General features: G+C 44.2%; 1 protein-coding gene across 1 annotated transcript in view; it reads right to left on the bottom strand.

The window, feature by feature from the left end:
* The window catches only part of ADGRF5 (adhesion G protein-coupled receptor F5), a 100395-nt gene extending 85960 nt beyond the window's left edge, over positions 1-14435 (bottom strand). Inside the window, exon 1 of the mRNA XM_045801823.2 lies at positions 14209-14435. The gene's annotated coding sequence lies outside the window, so the exon portion shown is untranslated. The remainder of the gene's footprint in view (positions 1-14208) is intronic.
* Between the last annotated feature and the right edge of the window lie 12740 nt (positions 14436-27175).

Raw genomic sequence — 27175 nt, 5'->3', positions numbered from 1 at the left:
GCCATCTATCGTTCATCAAACCTAACTCTGCGGCGAGCAAGAGTTTAGAAATGTATAAAGTGAACTTCTGGATAACTTATTAGTGTAATATGTGTGCGATTAGATGCCAGGTATCCTCTCCTTCTTTTCTGCCAGGTCTGCCTGCCCTTCAAAACATCCCTTCCCACGAAAGCATTATGAGCAAGGGTGGATTTAAAGATGATAAAAGCCACGGTGCAGATGTGCTTCGCACACTCTGTGTTACTCAAATCCTCTTTTCATGTGTTTCTTCTTGTAAGCCATACATCTTCATTCATTCAGCAAATATCGATGAAAACCAATGCTCCAGACACTAACCTACCCCCTGGAGATAAGCAGTGACTTAAATAGCTGTCCCGTAGGAGTTTACAATCTAGTTGGGGAAGAGTGCTGGCGAGCCTCCAGGTCCCTCTCCACCTTTCTCTCCCCTGCTCTGTGCGCAGGAGGTCTATCCCACATCCTGCAGCACCTTGTCATCTTGGAGGGCAGTGGGAAGAATGGGAAGGTGGGAGATCCCAGCAAGAGACTGCAGGATGGAAAGAAAGGGGAGCCAGGTATTTGCTCCCTCCCTTCCTTGCCAGGCTGCAGTTTGGACAGCGCTGGGTTCCTCCACCCTCAGGCCAGTACTGGGGAACGCCTATGCCAGCCGCAGATCTTGCCAGGCTCTTCTGACACCCCAACATCAAACTTCTTGCCCCTCTGTGCCCTGGGGGACATGACCATGGGCTTCTTGATGTCTGCTCATGTCCTGTTGACTTAACTGCCTACAGCTTTTCAGTTAGCCTTTGACACCATCATTTCTTTTCTGCCAGTAATCCAGACAATAAACAAATAAGTTATATATCAGATGAGCAAAAGTGCTATGTAGCAACATAAAGCAGAAGGGCAATAAAGTGTGTGTGTGTGTGTGTGTGTGTGTGTGTGTGTGTGTGTGTGAATCTTAACTACCTGTAGGGGTGGAAATCTTGCTTTAATAGGTGTTGACTGGTCAAGCTCCAGTGGTCCGGATTGACTGCAGGCAGGGATTGGAACCGAGGTAGTTCAAAGTTGTGGCGGGGGCATCAGGAAATGGGAGGACACTGGCTGCCCCGTGAGCTTGTGGGAGCTCAGAGCAACTAAGCAGACAAACAAACTGATAACTTTGGGGGACTTCAACTAAAATCCCTATGTAGAAATTAAATAAATGAGGGGAAAGAGCAAATTAATCCAAATTTATTGTTCCTTGGGCTCAATGAAAGTCATGTTCTGCTAATTTCCTTTTTATACAATTACTGCTCATTTTAATTATTTTTAGTAACTTCCCTTTGAACTCATCACTTCAAAACTCAAAGGTGACTTTCGTTAAATGTGGAATTTTGTTGTGAGGATACGGAATGCAGAACTCCACTAATTTCACTGGTAAACTAAGGGGCAAAATAGGGTAGTATTGAAAAAATCCTACAATGTGTATTTAGCCCATTTGTTCTATATGCAACAGAGACCGTTAATGGAATTGAATCTGCTTTGGATGGATGAGGATGTCTAGATGCTCTGAGTTATTCAGAATGGTGTTTGCATTTTAATACTATGGATAAAGAGGGCGCCTGGGTGGCACAGCGGTTAAGCGTCTGCCTTCGGCTCAGGGCGTGATCCCGGCGTTCTGGGATCAAGCCCCACATCAGGCTCCTCCGCTATGAGCCTGCTTCTTCCTCTCCCACTCCCCCTGCTTGTGTTCCCTCTCTCCTTGGCTGTCTCTATCTCTGTCAAATAAATAAATAAAATCTTTAAAAAAAAATACTATGGATAAAGAAATTTAAGCTACTGGATAGCTCATCAAACCCTCACAGAAACTTGGTTTTTTATGACTTGTGTCTATTTCTGCTCCTGGGAGCTTCACTTTGAGCCATCACTTGTGTTAATAATTATTAATTTGGCCACTTGCTATTTTGCACACCAATTTTTTTCTTCTCAGTCTTTGGTGTGAAAAATTTAGTTTGTGGCAACGACATTAAGAAAGGTAGGGTTTTTTTGTTTTGCTTTGTTTTGTAAGCAAAGGGAAACATGAAGCTCCCAGGATCCTTTCTTCTCCATCCATCCTTTCACTCCTCCCTTGTTTGAGGTGACTTTGCATTTCCCAGCCTCTTCCTGCCTTATCTATCAAGGAGGAAATAACAACCGTTGGGCTATCTGTTGGCCTTAGCCAGCTGGCCACACTCAAAGACACAGGTCGCCTATTTTCACATTCACAGCCCATTCCGTAAAGACTCAGATTCAAACTGTTTTAAAAGGTAGAGAAACGTGCTCCAAAGCTGAGGCTCTAAAGGCTCCAAAGGGGCAAACCCTTCACATAAGTGTTTGCTCTGGGCAACAAATGACTTCCTGCTTTGCAAACAGAAGTTTCAAAGGGTTGATTTTTGAAATTCCAATGAAACCTACAAGTCACTGCATTTTGACCACTTACAGACCAAAATCAACCAGAATTTCGGGAATATTTGGATTAAATTTTCTTCAACTACAGAAACATTCAGAAGTTAAAGGAGCATTAGAGAAAAGAAGGTAAGAGATTGAGTCATTTTTCCTTGCAGGAATTTTCAAATTTTAATGCAACTTAAGAATCACACAAAACAGGGATGCTTGGGTGACTCAGTCGGTTAAGTGTCTGCCTTTGGTTCAGGTCTCGATCCTAGGTTTCTGGGATCAAGTCCTGCACGGGGTTCCTTGTTCAACTGGGAGCCAGCTTTTCCCTTTGTCTGCCACTCCCCCTGCTTGTGCTCTCTCTCTCTCTCTCTCTCTCTGACAAATAAATGAATAAAATCTTAAAACAAAACAAAACAAAACCTTTCCTTAAAAGAATCACACAAAACAGATGAACATAGGGGAAGGGAAGGAAAAATAAAATAAGATGAAAACAGAGAGGGAAGCAAACCATTAAAAGACTTAACTATAGGGAAGGAACTGAGGGCCGCCGGAGGGGAGGAGAGTGGAGGGATGGGGTAACGGGGTGATGGGCATGAAGTAGGGCACGTGATGTGATGAGCACTGGGTGTTGTATGCAACTGATGAATCACCGAACTCTACCTCTGAAACTAATAATACACTATATGTTAACTAAATTGGATTTAAATTTAAAAAATTTAAAAAAGAATCACGAATAAATAATTTGGTCTAAGTTCTTGGCTATATGATCAGAGATCCTGCTCTGCAGGACCACAAACCAGTAGCACGAACACCACCCGGGGGAATTTGTTAGAAATGCCAATTCTTGAGACCACCCAGACCTCCAGGTTCTAAAATCCTGGGCGGTGGGCCCAGTGATCAGTGTTTAAACAAGCTTTCCAGAGGTGATTCTGAGGTGCACAAAAGTTTAATAACCACGAGATAGAGCATGATTTTTTTTTTTTTTGAGAAAAATACTGTTGCCTAGTCCCCAGGCCTAGGCCTGTTGAATCAAAAGCTCCATGTATGTTTAGAGAAACGTTGACAGATTGGGGAGTTGCTGGCTTAGTTCACGGAGAATCTCTCCTTTTCTCAAAATGACACAATTACCATCAGCTAAAACCCTTAATCTTTAGGGCTTCTGCCTACATATCCAGCTTCACCTCCCTCTGCCACTTTGTCCTCATCTTCCTCTCTCCCCTGGAATCCCCTCAGTGCCCTGCAAGCTCTGTGTTCTCCAGCCTCTGCCCAGAACTGCCTCCTTCTTCCATTTTCACTTGTCTAACTCCCGTTGGCCTTCAAGGTCCAGGTCAAGGTCATTCCCTGCGAGAGGCTGCCTCTGACTCCCTCTGGTACACCTCTGTCCCTCGCTGCCCTCTGTCAAAGCCCTTACCGCACTGCCCTGGAATGGTCTATTTGTGATCCCCCCTTTCCCCACCCTCACGCCCAAGGCAGGACCCCATCTGTCTACTGTGGAGTGCCCGGCACCAGCCAGTGCTGGGCACAGAGTAGGCGAGCGCTCAATGTTTGTTATGAATGAATCGTCGAGATGGCACAGGATCAGAGGTGCTGGAAGAGGTTAAGAGCATGGGCTCTAGCACGGGAGTACCTGGGTTCAAGTCCAAGTTCTACCCTTTACTAGCTATGTAAATTTGAGCAAATTATTTAATCTCTCTGTTCCTCAGTTGCTGGTGTCGATGATATTTCTGTTGTTATTATTAATCGCTGTCTGTAGGGGAGAACCAACCCCGCCACAGGGTCTAGGCTGAGCCCTTTTTAAGAAATTGTTCATGCACGATGTCATTTAATTTTCACAACAATCTTTAAACCACTTAGCCACCCCCGTCGGAGAGAGGGAGGCTTAGAACAGTCCATCAATTTGCCAAGCCTCGTTTAAAAACTATACAGATTGGAGGGCAAACAAAGTGAAGAATTTGAGCCAGAATCCGAATCCCAATCCCAGGTCCTGTCACTACACTCTTTTGTGCTCTAAGACAAACTGCCAAGACATAAAGACACCAAGAGTTAAACACATGATTCTGTGAGCCATGGTACAAAGCAGTGTAGGATTCTCCTCCAAACCTGTAGCTCAGAGAAGGGTTATAACTTTGCCGGGAAGAAGGTCCCTGCAAAGATGAGCTCAGATGGCCAAACTATTAACCTGCCCAGAGGAATGCGGGGAGGGGCCCCTTACGCCACCAGCGCAAACACTTTTCTAAACACAAGCTGGCAGATATTTCTAAATATTGTGACTTGCGGCACAGCTCGGTGTGCGTCAGACCTGGGAAGCACCATCTCGCATGCTGTTTGAAAAGCCTGTACTCTGCACACTGCCCCCTACCCCGGCCTCATTCCCACCTGCCTGCACACACAGGTGGGAAAAGGTCCGGGTGGAGCCTGGCTATCTGTGTTTTGCCCAGTGCTCTAGTCCGTTTGCGGGCGATGGCTAGTTCTCTTGTGCTCATATTTTCCACACATTATCACAAAAACCCAACATAGAGATTTTAAGGGGATGAGAGTCTGCAAAATAACGCGCAGTCCCCTAGTCTCTCCTGCTGGCCCCGGGGAGGATGCGGAGTTGGGGGAGCCTCAGGCTCTGTCCTCGAAGCGCGGTCCTGCCCGGCACGCTCCCGGGGGACAGAGGTCGGCTGGATTCTGCACCGACCGCGGGTGCAGGCTTCCGCAGTCCTCCTGCAGACAACTGTGCGAATCCTTCTCTGGCTTCAAATGGTCTGAAGGTGCGGTTTACGTAATGCCAGCCTCCCCGTGAAGCGGCGACCTCGACAAACTGTCGGTGCTCTTCTAACACGGCCCCCCCTTCAGGTGCATGAACTTACACTGTCGTTCAGGACACATTCACAAATTCTCCCCGAGGGAAATTTAAATTCAACATGAAGTCCAAGCTGTCACTTAAACAGGGACTGAAAACTCAAATAGGAAGGGTTAAGAATTGTGATTTCGATTTTGGGGGAAAAGTGAAGTATTGTTAGTATCCTAAATGTGCATAGCTTAGCTTTAAAAATTATATTAAAATCAGGGGCGCCTGGGTGACTCTGGGTTGAGCGTCCGACTCTTGATTTCAGCTCGGGTCATGATCTCGGGGTCCTGGGATTGAGACCTGCATCAGGCTCTGTGCTCAAAGGGGAATTTGCTGGTCTCTCTCTGCCCCTCTCCTCCTCTCTCTCTCAAATAAATAAATAAATAAATAAATCTTTTTAAAAATTATATTAAAAGCAAAGCTTCCTAATACATCCATAACAAAACAGTACAGGTGTTATTCAAGCTCAGGGATGAGCTTACCAAAATGTCTGTGAAAGGATACTTTTACATTCCCAATTCTCTATCAAACATGGGTTGAAAACCTGTGCTGGGTACCAAGCCAGGGGCTGGGAATAAAAGGATGAGTAAGACGTCACCCCTGCCTCCTGGGAGAACGTGCAAGTGAACGACTGCTGTGAATACAAATACACAAGACCTCTAACAGAGGCTTGGGGAACTGCTGTGCCAACAGCTAGAAGAGAGGTGAGTTGTGCACACGGATGGGGGGCCCTCAAAAAGAAGTCACTGGGTAGCATTTAAAATGGGCTCTGGAGGGCAAACAGTTTACTTGACGAAGAAAGGAGAAAAGAGGACTCTAGACAGAGAAATGGAGTGCGGCGGGGAGGTGGTGTAGATGGAGAAGAGAAGGGGGTCCAGATCACAGCCATCGGGAAGGTGAGGACACAGCAGAGGGAAAGGACTTACAAAGAAAACGGAGAAGGCTCAGTGAGAGAAGCAGGAGGGAGACTGTGGGGCCCCAGCACGCAGGGACTAGACTGGGGGAGGCTGTCGTCAAGAACAGGTGCTGTGGGCAATGAAATGCGATAGGTTCAGGGACACAGAGGTCGGAGAGAATCTGGGCAAGAGCATTCACCAGCGTGTACGGGGGAGGGCAGATGAGAAGACAGACCTGGCGGTTTGCAGGGTGAGTGCTTGGTGATGACGTGAAGACGGGCACATCCAAAATTCTTCAAAAATGTATTTGGCAAAAGCAAAGGAAGATGAGAAGCAGTATGGGGTTGGGGAAGATTTGCTGTTCCTGTTGTTTTCAAATGAGAAGGACCTGTGTAGGATTCAAGGATAACGGGAAAGAGCCAATCAGAGAGGACAGTAGTGAGGTCACTGGGGTTGGTGGGGGGATGGAGGGGGCGAGGAGAGCGGAGCTCTGGATGCGGGAAAGGTCATCTCTTGAGACAGGAAAGGGGGAGGAAGAGATGGGTGTTGAAGCTGATCCTTTCATGGAGTTGGTGTGAGAAAGCAAGGGAGTTATTTCCTCTGGGAAGGCACGCTATCTCCTGGGAGTGATGCGTGTGGGTGCAAGAATGTACGCATGTGTGGCTATGTGCACTCATGCACTCGGTCATGCTGGTGTTTGGAGATTTGTGGACAGTGGAGACACTGTGAAAACGTCCCTGGAGATACTTAGAGTCTCCAGCTGGGTGAGAGTTCGTGTAACTCTTCTGATCGCCCCAGACGTAGACTCTACAGTTAGCTGGCTTCTTTGCATCCTCACTTATAACACACGAGTGTGTGTCTATATATGTGTGTAAATGTTACATATTCTTGACATTTCTCACAGGCAGAACTTCGGCTTCCCCTTGGTGCCCAGTAGAGCTTAGGTATGTAGCGTAAGGTCAATAAACCACTGGGTTGATTGCTTCTTCAAATCATGGTGTCCCACGTTAGGCAATAAGCGGATCCCAGATGAGAACAGCAACTATCATTCTAGAAGGGTCCTGCTCCGGGGACAGGGAACTAAACCTGGGTCAGCCTTTTTACAGGAAAGCAGAGATGGTAAAGAAAGTAGAAATTTTACCTGGTCTAAACCATGATGGGGTGCATGTTATGATACTGAATGAAAGCTTTTAAAATGACACGCTTTGTGCTTTATTATCTATGTCTTCCTCACCAACACACACACACACTGACACACACATGCACACATGCACGTAAATCTGCAGGTGCACACACGGGCCCCAAAATTTCTCTGCTTCTTAACAGGCTGGAAGCATGATTGTTCTGTGATGTGGGGACACGGGAGGGGTGGACAGGAGAAAGGGTTAAGTCAGGATCTCTAGTAATGCTTCCACTTGTTCTCTGAGGACTAACAAAGAGAGGAAGCAGGGCCTTTGTAGAAGGAAATTCCCAGGCCCCACTTCGGACATTCGGACATTCGCAACCTGCCCTGTGAACTCCTGAGGGGTGTCTGATAATAAACACTTGCAAACAAAACAATCCATAAAGGCGTTTTTCACAACATTCTCGCATTTTCACCAAAGGGCTAGAACACCTTTTCCTGCATCTGCAGACCTGGAGGGGGGGCTGGACATCCACCTACTAGCGGAGTCCCACAATCCCAGCTCAGGGCTGCCCTGTGTCCCCTTGCCCCTCGGGCCTTTGATCTGGCAGGGGCCCCAGCCCCACACAGTGCTGCTGGAATGCAGGTCGCAGACCCTACAAAGAGTGGGTTGAGGCCGCCACATGCTGACCTGAGACCTACCCCTTCATCTCCCACAGTGACCCCCAGATACAACCCTAAGTGTTACAACCTCGAGTACTAATGCAGCGACTTTCCCCAGCGTTAGGGACAGCTTGACAAAGACAGGACAACTCGACTAGAACACCTGCCAATGAAGTAACAGATTAGGCTTCTTTTTCTCTAGTGGCAAAAAAATAATAAGAAAAGATCAAACGAACAAAACCAAAAAAGCAACCCCCAAAACAACAACAACCAAAACTTCCGGAGATTTGATGGAAAGTATTTTGACAGTAATTTCTTGTAAGGTGCTCAAAGCATATTAGGCCCCAAATGCAAAACTTTAGCAGAAGTCTAGTTTGAGTCAGTTTATTTGTAATATTGTACCTTATTCCTTCCCAAAACTAATAGGACATGAGTTTTGTTGCACCCATTTTGTAGATAAATAAATCAAGGAACAGAAACCGGCCTAGGATAATAGCAAAGATCCGGGTGATTCTGATACCTGTTCTCCGTGTGTGTGTGTGTGTGTGTGTGTGTGTGTGTGTGTGTGTGCGCGTGCGTGTGTGTGTCTATATGAATGTGCATGGATGCTTTTTTACTACAAATGATTGACAACTCCTTTGTTAATTGTGGTCAAATGCAGGATCTTTGAATAGCATCCCTGTTTCTGAGCTAGACCAGAATCCACTTCACAGCACAGGTGAAGATTAAATCCTTGGCTGCCAATAGAAAGTTGAGCCTTTACTTTTGAAATGCCATCACGGGTCTCTGGGATATTTTTAGATGAAATAATCATACATGTCTACTCATTTGCATCTGCCCAGAGCTGGCGGGCGACCTCCATGTTGACCCCGGCACTCAGGACCATGTAGACTGAGGGAATGACAGGTTCCAGATCTCTCCCTGGGCGGGGTTACCATGAGCCTTCCACTCAGGCCTCCTGCCCTTTGTACTGTAACAATGCACGGAAACACAGCCTTGTTAGAGGAAATTCCCAGGGCCATAGTTTGGACATTAGACAGTTGCTTTGCTATGCTGGCCAGGCTGATGTTCGTCTAAAAATAAACACACTGGTCTGCATGGGTTGCTATGATTTTGCCATGCACAGTTGATTATATTTCAAAGGGATTTTTTTTAACATTGTTTTTAAGAAAGCAAGCCTAGGTAAACCTGGAGAATTATATATATTATAGTTGGCTTTGACAAAATGGAGCATTTGCTGTTACCCATTTCTGTGGAAAGGACCACCGCTCTTTTGCTCTGGGATTCTAAAACAAGACTGAAGAGAGCATGGCACACTGATTCGCTGCCCGAGCGACTGCAGAAGATGTGAGGCTTCAAGCACACATGATCAGCCAGTTCTTCTGAGGCCACGAAGGCTAAAGTATTAGCAAAAAAGCCTGGGACAGCCCAGCAATAGATGACGCACCTAGGACCCACCTGAGCTAAATTCTCTCTACTCTAAGTCCCCAGCTCCTTAACCGGCAGAGAGGCTGTAATCAACGGGGCTCATTTAGCAGAAAAGGAAATGTGGGTGGGAATGATGGCTGAAGACCTCAACTCAGAGCAGGGAGACAGCCCCAGCCCGCTCTCCTCTCTCCACAAGAGCCATGTTTCCCACTCCTGGTCCCTGTGATTTAGAGGACAGTAGCACCATTTATTTTGTGCTGTTAAAAATTAGATTTCTGAAGAGCTAAGGATACATATTCATAGAGTGGTGCTTCTGTTTTACGGATAGAGCAGAGATCAGAGACAAAGCTCGGACTCTTGCTGTTACTTGCCTAAACCTAGTTTGGTAGAAAATGTACCAAAATGTGGCAATTTTCCATCAAATAAGAATGTGTTTGCAGCACAAGAACGAACCCACAATCTAGTTAAAGAGTAACCCAAGAAGAGTGGTTTGGGGTGAACTTTTCCCACCTCATTGTTCTCATTTCTTTTTTGCTTTTCCTGGAAGTCCACTGTAGCTCTATTGTTGTGGCAAAGACCCTATTTAGAAATGATCGCTGCAGATATGTTGGGCGACTTAGTAAAAATGCAACTATGATCACTCTACAGCCTGATTTTTTTTTTTTTTTTTTTGCAAACCCCCTTTGGTGGTTTGGGTTGGGAAACTGACATCACAAGACTCCTGGTAGCTTTGAGCGGGAAGGACCTAGAGGTCATCACCCGGACTCCACCCAGCGCGGGCATCCCTTCGGGAACAGCAGGGCCGTGGGCTAACAGGGGGCTGGCGCACCGCCTGGGACAGGGCGTTCACCACGCCGCAAGGCAGCTCACCCAGTTTTAGACAGTCCTGATGGTGGGTAAATCCTTCCACACATTGAACTAAAACCTGTTACCCTATAATTTCCACTCATCAATCTTCTGTTGACTTCTTTTCCCACATGGGGCGATCTTTAAATATTTGAAGGCAATCTCCACGTGCTATGAGACCAACTTTTTACTTCAAATATCTCCTGGTTCCTTCAACAGGTCTGCAAATGACAATTTTCTCATTTTCACCACATTGGCCAGCCTCCTCTTTTAAGATCTGATGTATGTCTTAAGGCAACACATGAGTACTGAAGCTAATTAATCTCTACGACCTTGTGTACTAAAGATTATCTGCATTTCCAGAAATGAAACTAAGACTTGGCAAGACACAGCTACTTACAAAAGGAATTGGCAGAAGGGAGGTTCAAAACCAGGTCTCCCTCTTTCTAGCCCACCACATGCCTCTGATTAACAAAGAAATGTTGACCAGGTACAGCCAAGGTTGATCTCAGGTACATTGTGAAATTGGTGGGAGGTCGTTAGAAACCTCATATGCAGGTTGACCTTCTTGTTGGTACAACTTGCGCTTACTAACAGAGATTAATGTTAACCTGAAAGGTTAGGAAATGATCAGCAGAGAACACTTTGGCTGCTGAAAGGCAACTATAGCCAAGGCAGGTATGCAGGAAGTATGGAGGCAAAGAGATGGATAAGTAACAGGAAGTAAGAAGGAATCCAGGAGGTCCGGGGGGCATTTCCTTTGGAAGCTCCAGATGATGAGAGAGCAAGACAAGAGGGCTTGAAGATGGAAAGAGTCACTACCTGGAATTGCCCAAGCAGTTTGTTTCAGACTAAGCTGGTGGTTGTGACTGGAGAACAAAGAGAAGACGCTGGTTTCCTTCCAGCCTTTCCAGGTGTCCCATGGGAGCACCAAGCATGGGGACAATGTATACCATGCCCTGCCCAACATTTGGTTCTAGGTGACATCTGGTTAAGACACAAATCTTTAGGTGGAAAAAAAAAGGGAAATCTTTGTAACTCTGCTGGAGTGAGGGTCAGGGACTGGCTATATGTCTTGAAGCTTTTAAATTTGTCCCGTACTACTTGGAAGAGCTACATTCTTCCCTCCTTCTGGCTGCTTTCCAAAGACAGAGGTTGCCTGAGGATGACACAGGCTCCTTCCTTAGCTGCCCTACTTCAATCGGCTCTATACCCAACAGCTAATGGCGAGTGAGTCTCTTCAAGCTGCAGGGCACTGCTCCCTAGGCACTCCTGCCACACTGCGCTTGCTGGCTGAGCATGGCAGAGTAACTCGATGACTCCCTTCGGATCTCTTCTTCGCCAGCTTGACTCAGAGTACTACAGAGCATTGCCTTTCAATCATCGTGCAGCATAAGAGAAGGTGAGTGCAGAGACTCCCTGGACATCATCATCTCTATGGGCTCACGAAGGCAGGAGCTTCTCTTCCTTATAGCTCTGTATCTGGCTCACCATTAGAGAAAAATCAAAGTTCAGAGACTGGATGTGGCCCCACCCTCATTCACACGGCAAGTGAGTTCCGGGTACAGGACTAAATCAGGGCCCCGAAGCACAATCCAGCTTTCTTTCTGCTAAATCACACTACCTTCTAGTGCCCAATGCCTTCACCTGGATGTGCCAATATTTATTAGAGATCAGACTTCAGTTTTCCTTAATGCCTTTTAAGGAGAAGGGGGATAGAGGATGATAATGAATGTGTTCTCTGTAAGGGGAGCTGCCTGGAGGTGGGACTCACGTATATGTCATTTGCCATCATACCTCAACCACATAGCACAATGTCTGGTATGAGTCAGGTGCTCGGTACCTAGTTGCTGAAAAATTTCTAAGTCTCTGACTTAGAGACTCTGACAGGAGGGGCACTGGTAGAGAAATACCTAATGGGAGAGGCTATCCATAGAGACATAAAGAAATAGATTCTTGCGGTGCCTGGTGGTTCAATCGGCTAAGCGTCCAACTCTTGATTTTGGCTTAGGTCATGATCTCAGGGTCATGAGATCTAGCCCTGCATTGGGCTCCATGCTGAGCATGGAGCCTACTTAAGATTCTCTATCTCCCTCTCCCTCTGCCCCTTCCACCCCCACGCACATGTACTCTCTCTCCCTCCACCAAAAAAAAAAATTCTGAAAGGTATCGCACATAGTGGGTATTCAAAATACTTGGTGAAAAAAATTCAACAAAGTCTCATAAAAGACAGCATGGGAAAATATTATGGGGATTGGCAATCTCCTTGGAAAACTTCAAACTATAGATCACAGTCTGGTAATTAATGTGGGCTCTTCAGTCAAAATAGCCATTCTTTTGTTCCTTCATTTCTTCATGAATTTAATAAACACGGACTGAGCACATGTTCTGCACCTGGCATTGCTTCAAGAGCTCTAGATTCAGAAATAAAAGCCCAGTCACCCTCACAGATGAAAATAAGCATAGCAGTCATACTACAATGTGCTAAGGGCCATGACAGAAGCATTTCACCCAGTGTCAGAAAGCACAGACTTGAGAGATACTTGGTCTGAGGCGGACTGGATGAGGGGATGGAAGGGTGACTAATCAGGCCGCAATGGAGGTTGGGTAGAGAAGATGAATGGCGGCCTCCTGAACAGGGAGAACAGCACACAGAGATGTAGTAGGCATCAGAGCTCTCACATCTTGGGGAAACAGAAGGTGCTCCGTATAGCCAGAAAGACAGGGTGGTGAGAGGTAAGGCTGGATGGGATAAAAAGGAATAAATTTAGAAGATCTTGCCTGCCTTCCTTAAGTTGGGGCTTCTCAAACTTTAATGTGCATGTGACTCCCCCAAGGACCTGGTTAAAATATAGATTCACTAAGTCTGGGGATGGAATGGAGAGAGACTGTGGTAAGGTAGAATTCATAAGTGGCAAGAAATGACGAGCATCTGGGACGAGCTTGGGGAAAATAGCCAATGTTCAATAAATGGCTGTAAATTCACTGATATTCTGTGAAGTCACCATAAAATATTTCTCCCAGAGGAAGGGCTCGTTGTGAAGACAAAAACGAAACAATACAGATATAAAAGGCAAAAAACTTTATATCGGAAACCGGGGATGTACTGTATGGTGACTAACATAATATAATAAAAAATCATTAAAAAAAAAGGCAAAAAAATAATCCAGAGAAATATGTCCTGTTATCTGAATAAAGCTTGACCCCTCTCCAGGTCTTGGTTGATGCCTTATCTTGATTCTCAATAGCGACCAACGAAACCCACCAGCTAAGGGGTGAGCACCGTCCCGGCAGCCAGTTATCACAACAGAATAAATAAAATCAGCCTCTCAGCCATCACTCAATAGACATTGTCACTACTCGCATCTAATTTCAGGAAACCGCAGAGAGAGCAACTGTTTCATATTCTCAAACATGGAAAATTAATATGGAAGTCCACCAGATCCTGAACAGAATGCTTGCTGGTTTCCGTATAACTTATAGGTACTCTAAATTAGAAACACCTATTTCTATTTCTGTGAGAAATCCTCTGTGAACTCTGGTACATTTTTAACTGGAAAAAAAAAAAAAAACCTAAAAAATAAATTAAAAAAAAAAAAAGCCCACCTCAGAAAGAAATTTTAAAAAAATCGTGATAGGGGTCTATGTTTTGGGGAAAAAAAAAAAAAAAAAGGCAGGAGGTAAGCTTTTTCCCCTTATGCAGAAGCCAAAAAAAAATGCAACTTCTAATGAGATTTGCCCTCCCAAGAAAATAAGAATCGGCTTCATGTTTTATGTACCATGCTAGGTAGCATTCTTTATCCGAAGACATGCAAATTCAAAAACCCCGAATGCCACCTCCCTGCTCACAATTTTTTCTCACAGTCCAGTAATCAGTAAATCTCAACAAGACACACATGTTGAAAACCCGGCACCAACTAGAGAAGCCGTATGGACACACACATCTACTTCAGAGCCGCTTGATTCACGTCAAGACAGGAGAAAATAATTCAGGGACCTACCTTTCTCTTCTGTGATTTGCAGCCTCCCAAAATTTGACCCTGTACTGAAGATCTTCCCAAGAACCTCTTAGGTGAGGGGAAACTCAAGGGCTTCCCATTCAATCACACAACCACAGGAGGGTGGGGTTTCACGAGACCAGACTTCAGAGAACCTCAGGGCTCAGGCAGACCTCAGGGAGCAGAGGTGAACTGCCTTCTGTTCTCTGCCGCAGGAAAAAGCTGGAAGACACAGTGTGGCTGGAGGTGGGGGCGGAGGCTGGGGGAGGGGAAGTAATATGGGAACCGTAATAAATAAGAGATCCTCTCCACATGATTTCCTGTATTTGGTGCCTGTTGCCTTTCTCCAGGCTCCCTAGAGGAAATAAGAAATTTAAACTTGTCCTTTGGCCACTGGAAAGAGGAGAAGAAACATGCTAAGACCCATGAAAATGTGAACGAGCCAAGCAGCAGTCAGGGAGCTGATGGGCCAGCTTGCTTTACCTTTCACCAAGTGTTTTCTTCCTGAAATTTCTCCAAGTGTTTAACTCTGCAGAAGTTGAGAATGCCCTCGTCCTCTCCCACTGGGCTGAAGCATTTTCTGGCCACAGTCCAGTTGTGTTACAGAGCCACTGAAGAGAGGCAGGTCAGGGCAGGACTGAAGAGTCTGTTTGCCATCATAGGGAAAGACGCTCTCTTTTCTGTCTTTGGAAATGCTGGCAACATTCTGTGTCTCACCCTGGGACAACCGCTAACGTCCTCCGGCTATTTTGCCTTGGAGTTTAAAGAATTATCTGAAGGCTTCCATCCATAGATTGCTAGAAGCAGAACCCCCTCCATAATTTGCAGGACTCTGCAAAAAAAAAAAAAAAGTAAAAAATGTAAATGCAAGGCCACTCATCCACAAATTAAGGATTTCAAGATGGTGACAGCAGAACATTAAAACATTAAACATTAAACCCTTTCAATACAGTCTCTATGCAACTGCGAAGCTTTTGCACACCGTGAAGCTATAGGAAGAAGATTGGAACTATGGGCACGTGGTTTTAACCAGCTGAGTTATCAAGAGGCTGGGACTGTCGGGGCGCCTGGGTGGCACAGCGGTTAAGCGTCTGTCTTCGGCTCAGGGCGTGATCCCAGCGTTCTGGGATCGAGCCCCACATCAGGCTCCTCCGCTATGAGCCTGCTTCTTCCTCTCCCACTTCCCCTGCTTGTGTTCCCTCTCTCGCTGGCTGTCTCTATATCTATCGAATAAAAAAAAAAAAAAAAAAAGAGGCTGGGACTGTGGACCTTTTGTCTGGAGAGGTGACAGTCAGGCCTCAAACTCAGTGTACCCAGAAGTTGGTGCAAGGGGGGCAGAAAATGCTGGGTTGGGGGTGTGAGCAGGCACGGACCACAGACCTATCACACCAGTGGTCTTCTTGCAGACCCTCAGCTCACCTCCAAACTGTTCTCCTCCCCGCAATCAGAATAATTGCTTTTAAATGCAAATCCTCCTGATATGATTCACACGCTTCAACTCGCTCTGTGGCCTAGGACCCAAGGCCAAACACTTCTGCGTGGCTTCCAGCCCCTTCAGCACCGGGTGCTGGCCAACCTCTCCCACCTCATCTCCAAGCCCACCACCCTTTCCCCCTTCTCATTCCCTCCTCCCCCACTTTTCCCCTCTACTGGGCGTCCTTCTTTGAAGCATGCCCTCCCCCAACGCCCAACCTTCAAATCTCACTTCCCTCAGTTAACATTTTTTCCTGATTCTCGGGCCCCCTTGCTTTTCTTCCTCAGCAAACCATGCTTCTCGCAAGGTGATGAAGACCCACCCGATGTCCCCGGCCTGCAGCTGAGCTGTCAACTCTGCAAAGTCCTGGACTGTGTCTGTTTCATCCTGGACCCAGGGCCCAGGAGGATGGGCTTTGTGGAAGTTCAGTGATAGCAGGAGACAGCTGTCCCCCTTTAGGCAAAGGGAAAAACACAGGACTCAAAGGAAAACATAAGATTGTCATGAAGGTTTTACAGTTTGCACCCTGGCAGAGTGGAGCGGTTTCACAGGAGCTATTGCAGGGCTCTTGTTCGATATTGATTAAAGTGCCAGTTTGTGCGGAGGAAATGACCTCTATTCCGAAAAACGAAGCTTTAGACAGGCCAGCCAGGAGGAGCAAAGTTAGTAAGGATGAAAGAAAATGGGAAGATGCGGGAGGTGAGGAGAGAGAGGGAGAGAAGGGGATGGGGGTAGGAGAAGGGAGAGGAAAGGGGGCACAGGAAGGGAATGTGGGAACAAGAAAGGGAGGCGGGTAAGGACGGGTGAGGGGACGAAAAGCACGGGGATCCAACAGAGGCTGGAAAACAGTGGGGTGGAGAGGACAGCAGGAAAATGACAGGGTAGGCCAGCATTTCATCCAGGAGCCCAGCACCCCAGGCAGGCTCCACGCTCCCTTCCCCACGCCCGCGCCGTGCCTTTCTTAGCTCCCTAATAAATCAAACTGTGTTTTCTAAAACTCAAAAGGCATAAGGGGGCCACAGTGCTGAGCTTGCCACACAAATCGAGTTCTGAGGTTTGTTTGGATTTAGAAACATTTTTTGTCATGGTTTTCAGCACTTCTGCGTCAATGTTACCCCTAGAATTGCTGCACATGTATTCCGGTGGCCTCCCGTGGTTCTTCCGAGCCAACAAGTCACTTCGTGCATGTGTAAGGGCTGCATTTGTCTGGGAAGCCCCTGTTGATGTTGTCTGATTAGAGTACAAACTACGGTAAGAGATCCATAATCTACCAACTATAAAAACACCCCTAAATATGCGGGATTCTGAATATCTAGTTTGGGGCAATTAATTGTAATTTAATATACACATCTATCTTTAATAAAGGAAAGATTTATCAGACCAATAGTTTGAATTTTCTTCATAGCACCTCAATTTAGTTTCTTCTTAATGAGTATTACTTCATTAAAAACAGAATTGTCAGGACACCTGGGTGGCTCAGTCAGGTAAGCATCCAACTCTTGGTTTCTGCTCAGCTCATGATCTCAGGGTCCTGGGATGGTCTGCTTCGCTCTCTGCCCCTCCCCCTGCTTGTGCTCCCTCTCCCGCTCTCTCTCATAAATAAATACAATCTTTCTTTAAAAATGGCATTGCTATCCTTGGCTCGAGGTCAGATTTGCTCACTTCTTCCACGTGAAATGAAACCTGTCTCCTCAGGGGTCCCTCCAGGGGGCGGTATATTCCAGGGTCCAGCACGTTGACTGACCGCTCGGCGTCCTCTACTGTGCTTGCTCTTCCATATGAGAGACCCATATGAATATAACTAAAAACATTCCCCGAACGACTGGCTTTAAAAATGTATGTATCTTGGGAAGAAAATCTTTGGGAAGAATTTTGGGAAGAAATTATTCTATTTGGATGACGTAAAGCAGACCTTGTTTTAAAAATTAAACATAAGCATTCTGCATCTGACTAAAAATCCTGTTTGGTTTGGTTAGTTGGTTTGGTTGGCGGCATTTTAGCAACAAACCAATGGGAGTAGAGAATACACCGAGGAATTTTTTTTCTAGTTATAGAGATAGAGGAGAAAACTATGGCTTTGTGGAAATGCCCTGAATTTCTCTACCCTCTGACTTTCCTGTGAGTTAAGGGCTGGTCCTTGTTTCAGACTCACTCCCAGCCTTTCTACTCAACATCTCAGATGGGTAAGTGAATAAATAAACAGAGACCAGGTCTCTTTAAAGATGTGACCAAGGAGAATCACCTGGTGGCCCAGGAGACTACTGTGATGAGGTCCCAGCCCCTGGCGATGCGGGTCTTCCTGGCTCTCCGCACCCTGGCTAGTTTCCCCTGAGGCATTTCTGTGACCCAGCAGCAGGCACAGCTGGGGTTTGGGTTAAAGGCCTCCTCCGTTCTCAAGAGCTTCTGCATCCAGATCCTTTTCTTCTCTCTCTGGGTGTCCTCCTGGGCACCATGCCTGCTCCCCAGGCACAAATCCTCCCCCTTCTGTTATCCCTTCAATCCTGCCATGCTCATTCATCACTCCTCGTTCTCCCACTGTTCTTTGAAGGCTGGCACTTGGCTCACAGTCTTCACTCAGCAATCCCGCTCTGTAATTTCTGCATGCCCACATTCAAGACCCCCGCCTCTCATTTCCTGGGAGCACCTCCAGGTCAATGACATTCACCGCCCTTTAGCAAACTCCCGTGTGTTTCCACAAGGGCAGCCACCCTGTGCTGCTTACATCTGAAACTTCTCTGATTTCAAAACAGATGATTCTAATTTTGAATTTGGGGGGGAGCACCATTTACCTCCTCTTCCTCGCTTCCATTGGGTGCCTGCCTCAGTTCTTCCACACCCCCTTTCTTAGCCTCCACCTACTTGAAGTTACTCTCACTTTCCTATCAAACTTAGATGCCATGGATAGCTTTTTTTTTTTTGAGGGGAGTGGCAGAGGGAGAAGGAGAGAGAGAGAATCTTAAGCAGGCTCCATGCCCAGCGCAGAGCTCAATGCCGGGCTCAATCTCATGATCCTGACATCATCCTGAGCCTAAATCAAGAGTTAAGTGCTTAACTGACTGAGCCACCCAGATGCCCCCTTTTTTAAAATTTTATTTTACTTTTTTTTTTTTTGAAAGGGAGAATGAGAGAGAGAGGAAATAGAAAGCTATTCAAATACTTTCTTTGCCAACTTTCCATCATATTTTTCTTTCGTGACATTCTGCCATGTACTGGCAACTTCCCCTCCTGGGGAACTGACCTGTCCATCTTCTCTGCTCTCTCTGTGACTGATCCAGAAGGCCACAGAAGGTCACTGAAGAGGCATTCCCACTGCAGGCTGCAGCTGGATCCTCAGAGCTGCTTGGGAAGGATTTGCAGGACTCAGCCTACTTGTGTTCTTGAGGTCTGCCCCCTTCATATCCTCTTCCAGCACGTGTAGTCTCTTGCTTTGTGCTTACTCCTTGATCCTTGTGCCTGAAAATATGTCCATATTTCTCACTCCACAAACACTTCAGTAACAAACCTTTCCTTAGCTCTGCCTACTCTTGAATTACAATCCTATCTTTTCCCTTCCATTTTCACCCAAACTCATGAAAAAAGCAATCGATACTCACCCAGCCTCTTCTTCCTCTCTGTGAAGCTCTACAAGCCATCTCTCTCTCTAAATCACCCTCTTTAAATTTAGTCACCATATCTTTAGGCTAACGAGGCTTTTTCTCAGGTCTCATCTTTTTCATCTTGAAACCTCTAACATGTGGATGAATTCTTTCTTGAAACTCCTCTCTCTTCTTCCCTTGCCTCTGTACCACCTGGAGGCTCTATCCTCAGATCTCCCTTGTCCTCCCTCCTGGTCTGGCTTTTCCTCACCCCCCTTTTAGTGAGGACCTTTCCCCCAAGTACTTCACACACTTTGTCCTGTCCGTACCACCATTCTTCCAGATCTTTAGGTTCAAATCTGGGGTGGGATAATTAACTTTCCTTCTACCTTCTTTTTCTTAACTCCCATCCTTTTCCGGAACCCAAGTCAGTTTCCATAACCTGCTGATTATTACTTTGACACATCTTTCCTATATGTCTCTTTCTTTGCATGCCCACCGCCATCACTCCATGCTTGCATTTATCTTTTCCAGCCTGAACAACTGAAAAATTACCCTCAGTCTTTCCTTCCCTGGACTCCTTCCTCCCAGCTATTGGCACTCTGCTGTTAGGTTCAATCCCTTAAAGCAATGATTTTGATATTCCGTTCTTCCCATGACACCTGTGCTGTGCGCAGCATACGCACGCTGCCTACCAAGAGGCTTTACTCTGTAGATTGCCATTCCGAACCCTCCCAGTCTATGCCCGTTCTGCCTTTCCAATGTAACTCCTGCTTTTCTGTACTTAAGTGTCGTCTCCAGATCCCAGTGAATCTCCCTCTCTCCCTCCTTCCTCAACCCTTGTCTTTTCCTTTCTGCAGAGAGCTGGGCTTCCAGCTGAAGTTATCCATTAGTCTCAAACAAGTCCACATGCCCAGCATGATGTCCAGCCCCTTCCCAAATCTTTCTCTGATAAATGAGGCCAGAAGTAATCCCTCCCATCACGAAAGTCCTGGAACCCATATAGTCTGTGTCACTGTAATAGCTCTTCCTTGTCTTATATATTATCTATTTATGATTTCATAACGCAGCTGTTCAAATAATAGAAATAATAACACCAAAACCTCGTTGAGCACTTACTATATGCCAAGTGAACATATTAACATATTGACAGATTAACCCACTTCATTCTCCCAAGAAACAGTTCTGTGGGATGATTTCAGCCTTTTCTATATGAGATACTAAAAGAATGGCTGGACTTTCCTTCCCATGTTATGTGGGAAATCCACCAAAGTCCAGCCTACTCCTTTGGGATAGTCAAGGAAGATGTGCAGGAGGGAGAGTTGATTTCTTCTGAGCCATGCTTGCTGGACGCTGGGCTGGAACCAACACCAAATGGTTTACTGCCAAGATATTGCTCTTGGTTCCTGCCTTTGAACTCAACATCCTTCATTTCCCCAAAACCCCATTAGCGTAAGGCTTTGGAACGGACAGATTTTTTTTGGAGGTCTGAGAAAAGGGAGAAGGTAATTACATCAAAGCCCAGAAAACAACTTATAGGGAATTTTTCTAGCCAATGTTCTCCTGAAGCCTCTATCTACTTCATGTGCTCGGATACTTCTTCCATTCCAGAGCCTCCCGACAGCTCCCTCTTCTCTTGCCCCTGGGTCCCCTCCTCTCACTGCTGTGCAAATTTCTCATTCTTCTCACTCATGTTGCAGAGCAGTTTATCTCTCTTCTTAGTTTTGCACTCACTCATCCAAATGCCCAAGAGGGTTCCGCTTTCACCTCCAAACTGACCTAAGGGAGGTATCTTCTAAGATAGTGTCCATCTTGGGGTGCCTGAGGGCTGCAGTCAGTTAAACATCTTACTCTTGGTTTTGACCCAGATCGTGATCTCAGGGTCCTGAGATGGAGACCCATGTCAGGCTCCTCACTCAGTCCCTCACCCTTTGTCCCTCCCCCACTTCAAATAAATAAATAAATAAATCTTTAAAAAATAAAATAAATAGCATCCATCTTTATGCTACTCCCTTAGAAGGCTATAGTACTTTTATCGATTTAGATAGCAACATTTTCTTTTTTTCCTCACCTGTGTCTAACTTATCTTCCTGGTATATGCATAGCTTATCTTTTATACTATATTGTAAGAATCTTGATTATATCTTTTACCAGCTTTATATCTCTCTTTGTGCCACATACTTATTGAAGAAATAAATAAGACAGAGAATGAGAGAAGGCATAAGGACGGAGGGACTTTGAGGTTGGATAAAGAAACGGAAGGATTGATTTCTATCAATGATTAGAAACACTTAAAGGCCTCTTTTTCATGGGTGCAGATGATCCAAAGCAGGGAAATAGAATAGTCCACAGAAGCGAAATTCAGCAAGGTCTTGAAAGTTCCTTGTGATTTCCAGAATGCACTGCCTCTTTACTTGGCGTAGATTACAAAATGTATTCTCTAAATACTGAATGTCTTAGGAAATGACATAAGGTATTCTCCTTCAACATCCCCCCCTTTTTTTCTTGGAATGAGAAATGTAGGAAAAATAAGCTGCCACCAAGGTCCCCCTGGACTGATCCCTCACGTCAGGGTGTGGGCCGCAGTTGGTTGGAACCACTTCCTTTGGTTTATCATTGTTGACATGGCCCTAAAGCTAACGTTTCAGTTCATTCCCAGGGGATGACTCCCATTCTCTCTGTCTCAATAAGCTGTCATTTCTTTTCACAGAAACAATCATTTCCCCAGCTATTAATTCTTCAAAGCAACCGAAATTCATAAAAATATGTTCTTTATTCTTCTCTGAGAATCAACAGAATATTCATTTAGCAGGCTTTGTTTCTAATCATCCCCATCTACCTTAGGGAGAAAAATCTGTCGACGCCATCAAAGATTGGACAATCCGATTCCAGTCTCTGTCAGGTTTTGGTCCCAGCACTAGAGACTCAAGCAGCTCACGGTTGAAGGGATTAAATCATGTCATAACTATTTAAGTTTAGAAACACCTAAACTTCAGAACTTTGACATCATTGAGAGTTTGAATACAACTTTAATGTACTCTGGAAAGAATTACTATCTACTCTTATCTCAATTGTCCTCCTCATATTCCCATATCGGATGAAAACAGAATAGAAACGTGGGTAAGACAGTTTAGAAGTCACAAAAATGTTCTGTTCCAAAACATAGTCATTTATTGGATATGCAGAATGTTTTTAAAAAAAAAACAAAATTCCTAAAATAACAACAACAATAATAGCTACCATTTGTTGAGCATTTATCATGTACCAGAGGCAATGCTAAGTTGAATGATATTTCACTTAATTCCAATAACAACTCTGAAAGGTGGGTATGAAGACTTCCAGCTTTGATAGGAAACTAAAGCTCAGAGAGGTTATGTAACTTGCTCATGGTCACTCAGCTGTGCTTTAAAAATGTAGTTATTTTTTGGTTCTCATGGTAAATATTGAATAAATAAATTAAGGAAAGAATGATTAAGTATGTGAACCAGTGGCTTCCTGAAATGACCCACACTGCCTATGTAATTGTTCTTATGCAAAGAAAAACAAGCACAAAAAATAATTACAATATTAATAATAAAATTGTGCAGAAAATCAGTAATTTGGGATAAAACAGATTTTTACATTGAAGTCTAATGTTTGAGAGGAGCTGGTCCAAACAGAGGGGGAAGATGAACCATTTTGGGAGATAATTCTAGTCACTTTAAATTTTCCTTGGAAAGTTTGGCTTCGCTTTTCCTTGATGCTAGTATTTCTCTTCCCTACTTTTACCATCATGACAAGTTTTCTTTTAGTTGTCCTATGGAACAAAATAGAATATCCCATATTACAGGTGGCAGAAATTCAAGGGCAATGACTCTCCACATTTTACATCTTATGATCCCTTGTCGTTATTAGAGACTGCATCAAATCCTGATAGGAACAGAGCTCTCAGCCATCCCGCCCTCTACAGTCACTAAGGACATTGATACGTTCGTAAATACTGATCTTTATTAATCTTTCATTTTAAGTGTATAGAAGTTTCAAAAATATTATAGTAAATGTCACTGCAATAGCTCGAAAACTAAATAAACATAGAAAAATACATTTGTTAGTAGTTGAAATAATAATTCTATTGTGTAAAAAGGACGACAGGGCTATTTTTAAAATGTATTATTCTGCCTGAAACGCACGCAAAATTTCCTTTAAGTTAGCAAGAATTGCATTGATGATTTCTTAGACGTACATGGAGTTTGAGGAAATACTGACTATGCTTATCTGACCTACTCTTTCTGCAATCCCTTCACCACACCTCTCAGGGAGCCCATGAAGAATCCAGACCAGGAAGCTGGAGGCACAGCGCTGGGGAGGCAGGCACGGACTGATGGCCTGATTAAAACAAAAAAACACAAAACACCAGGAACCATGAGGGCCTAGGTCTGGAGAGCAGGCCCAGGGCCCAGCAAGCATTCGAAAACTGATGAGGAGGATAGAGGTAGGTGAGTGGTCAAAGGTCTGGCAAAGTTCCAGGTCTGGCCAGTTCCCAGAGAGTCACCGAATTAAGGGACTATGTGGGCAAGACCATGAACAGGCTCACAGCACCAGCCACAGAGTCCTGCACACCTAGGGAAGGTTGGCGCTTGGCGCTTTAACAGTCTTGTCTCCCCCAGTTCACACGCAGGTGGCCCAAAGGTCCTCAGCTCGAGACTGTTGACATCAAAGGAAAGAGAAGGACCAATTCTTCAAGTGTCTTTGGAAAAGAATTGGTAGAGAGGAAGACAAAATAGTATTAGAAGCTGAAAGGTAATGAATGAACAGGAAGAGCCTAACTGTTCATACCTGGTTTACAAGTGAGCAATGAAATTGGTGTTAGAGACAATTGGCTGCCCACCCGTAGCTCACCTCTGAGGAGCATTAGTTCTGGAGTATTGGCTACTGGGCTCACCCGAGTACTGCGTGAAGATGGACGGGGGTGGAGGTCAGAGAGGAGCTTGAGATATGTAGATTTTCAATGGAGTGGTCAAAATCCTACTGGTGGGCAAAAAAGACCAGATAGAGTGAAGAGATGATTTAAAAAAAGGGGGGGGAGTAGCTATTTCAAGTCAAATTTGGAGAAGACATTTTGGGGGGAGAAGAGCCAAGTGCTTGTAGAGCTGAGCAAGAGTACACATGGAGATCCACATCCTCCATGTTCCAATATTTAAAACTTATAAATGAAGCTAACTGTATCAATCAGGGCCTCACCAGCAAAAGAGGACCAGATGGAGATATGTATTAAGAAATTTATTGCAAAATTTGGTTTATGCAATTGTGGAAGCTGGCTAGGTAAGTCTGAGATCTGTACGGCAGGTGGTCAGGAAGAATAGGCTAAATTCTGACCTTGCAGTCCCCAGGCAGAATTTCTTCTTCCTCAGGAAACCTCAATTCTGTTCTAAAGGACTTTCAACTGATAGAATCAGGCCCACCCAGATTATCGAGGATAATCTTTACTTAAGATCAACCGATTATAGATATAAATCACATCTCTAAGATACCTTCAGGGAAACACTTAGATTAGTATTGGATTGAATAATGCTTTCTCTCTGTATGGGAGGTAATGCTAGAATGATAACAAAATGTCTTAAATACTTAGATTGGAAAATGACCATGAAATTTACGTGTCTTTTTAAAATACTATGATATAATTATGTATAAGAAATTAGCCTTATCATAGAAAATACTGTAAGATAGTTTAACTTTATCATATAGATTTTATCATCTCACTTATTGCAGTTTTAACCATCTCATAAACTCGAATTTAGACCCATATGATATTTTTACATCTCATTTTTCTTTCAAGTGTTTCAAAGCTGACGTAGTATAAAGAAAACTAAAAATAGCACAACATTGCTACATTTGTTCAAATATCTCTTCAGCAGGGAGCATACCTTCATCCATAACGACCAGATAATCATCCTTACAGGGCTTTCTTTTGGAATTATTTGTACATAAATCTTCTTTATATTCACATACATGGTTTTGTTTCCTTCCTTAATTAACATATTATGTTGGAAGGTCACCTTGCTGTACAAGTCACATGCAGTTTCTTTGTTTCACAGAAACACTTTTTCTTTAAAACTTTTAAAAAACATTTGCAACCCTTTTATAAGTGAAATGGCTTAACACTGATTTTCTCTTTCTATAAAATTTTACCTAACTCTTCATACCGAATAAACAAAGTTCATTCCACATAACAAAATAACAGGAGCAGCTCATATTCAAAATTACCTGAATTTTCTGCTGAAGATCATGGTTTGCAGTCTATCTGAAGTTCTTCTGTTGTTTTACTTAACTCCCCTATCCATCTGATGTTTTGCCTAAATAAAATCTTGCTGTTTAACAGCATTCCGTCAGCATTGCTGTGACATGTCTAAGGATCGGTGCACAGCCAAATCTGACACTGGTTTCTTCCATTTTCCATCTTTTGGAAATGGATGCAGGCAATAATGTATGTAAATTTTTTGTTGTTCCATAGAATGCCATTGTTATCCACAAGTGGATGCTTTGTCTACAGGTAACAAATTCAAACTACATTGAATACTGGATGATGTGTTTCTCTTCCCCTGAACACAACTCTCGACAAACTTTTTGGGGGCGGGGCAGAGGCAGAGAGAGAGAGAGAGAATCCCAAGCAGGCTCCAGGCCCAGCATGGAGCCTGATGTGGGACTCTATCCCACAACCCTGAGATGGTGACCTGAGCCAAAATCAAGAGTCGATGTTCACCCCATTGAGCCACCCAGGAGCCCCACAACAAACTTTTAAATCAATGTCCAAAATTGAAATTTGGTGTTTCAGCTTTTTATAAAAGCCAAAATTCTCGCTTATTACAAAGATGTAAAAAACAACAAAATACTTACAAATTCTGACTTCTTTATTTCTTCATCCAGTGGTCTTTCATAATTTGTATGATAAATGTAGGTGTACAGAAGATTTTTATCATTATATAATCTAGTTGACCTGAGTTATACATACTTTACAATTTTATGTATTAAATATTCCTGTTTTATTATTCATGATTAGCAATCCCTTTTAAAATTTTCCATTCTAGACAGTGATCATTTGTTTAATTATTTTTATCTGTATTTTTTATCTGTTTGTCCAGCTTACCATCGAATTTCAAAATCATTTCTGCTTAACCTAAAAATTTTCCAGTGTTTTCTGTAAATATTATTCTATTATTGCCACAAAAAACATTATTACACTTGGATGAATATTGGACACAACATTATTCTTTTAATAATATCACCCAATGCCCAATGGTCTATTTCAGTGATTAAATATTAGCAATTGTTTTCCATTTATTCAGTCTTTTTTTGTTTTTTAGTTCTGATAATTGCTATTTGCTTTGGGGGTGGAGGGATGTGTAGTTTATGGTTTTTTTGTGTGTGTGTGAGATCCTTAGAATTTCCAGTCACAGATATCTTCGTTGACCAAAGCTGACCTTGAAAATGGATTGCACACCATGCACCAGTGGTATCAAACACTCTGTTTTTGAACTTACATCATAAAAACCAATCAGAGGGACACCTGGATGGCTCAGTCAGTTAAGCGTCTGACTCTTGACTTCCACTCAGGTCATGATTTCAGGGTCCTGAGATCGAGTGCCATATTGGGTTCTGTGTTCAGCACAGCTTTTGTCCCTTTTGTCCCTCTCTCTCCTCCCCTCCTTGCCCTGCCTCCATGTGTTCTCTCTCAAATAAATAAATAAATAAATAAATAAATAAATAAAATCTTTAAAAAACAACAACAACAAACAAATTAGATAGCTAGAAGGCAGAGGTTTTATTGGTTTTGTTAAAATGCCCAGAAACTTTCATGCAAAGATACCTATAAATTTAAATTTTAAAGGACATCTCTCATTGAGCGCTTTGGCATCCCTTCCAATATGTATATCTGTACATAAAT

This window comes from Ursus americanus, chromosome 29, assembly GCF_024610735.1.
Source record: "Ursus americanus isolate L20-20 chromosome 29, mUrsAme1.1.p, whole genome shotgun sequence".
Lineage (NCBI taxonomy): Eukaryota > Metazoa > Chordata > Mammalia > Carnivora > Ursidae > Ursus > Ursus americanus.
This window is presented reverse-complemented; position numbering and strand designations above follow the sequence as displayed.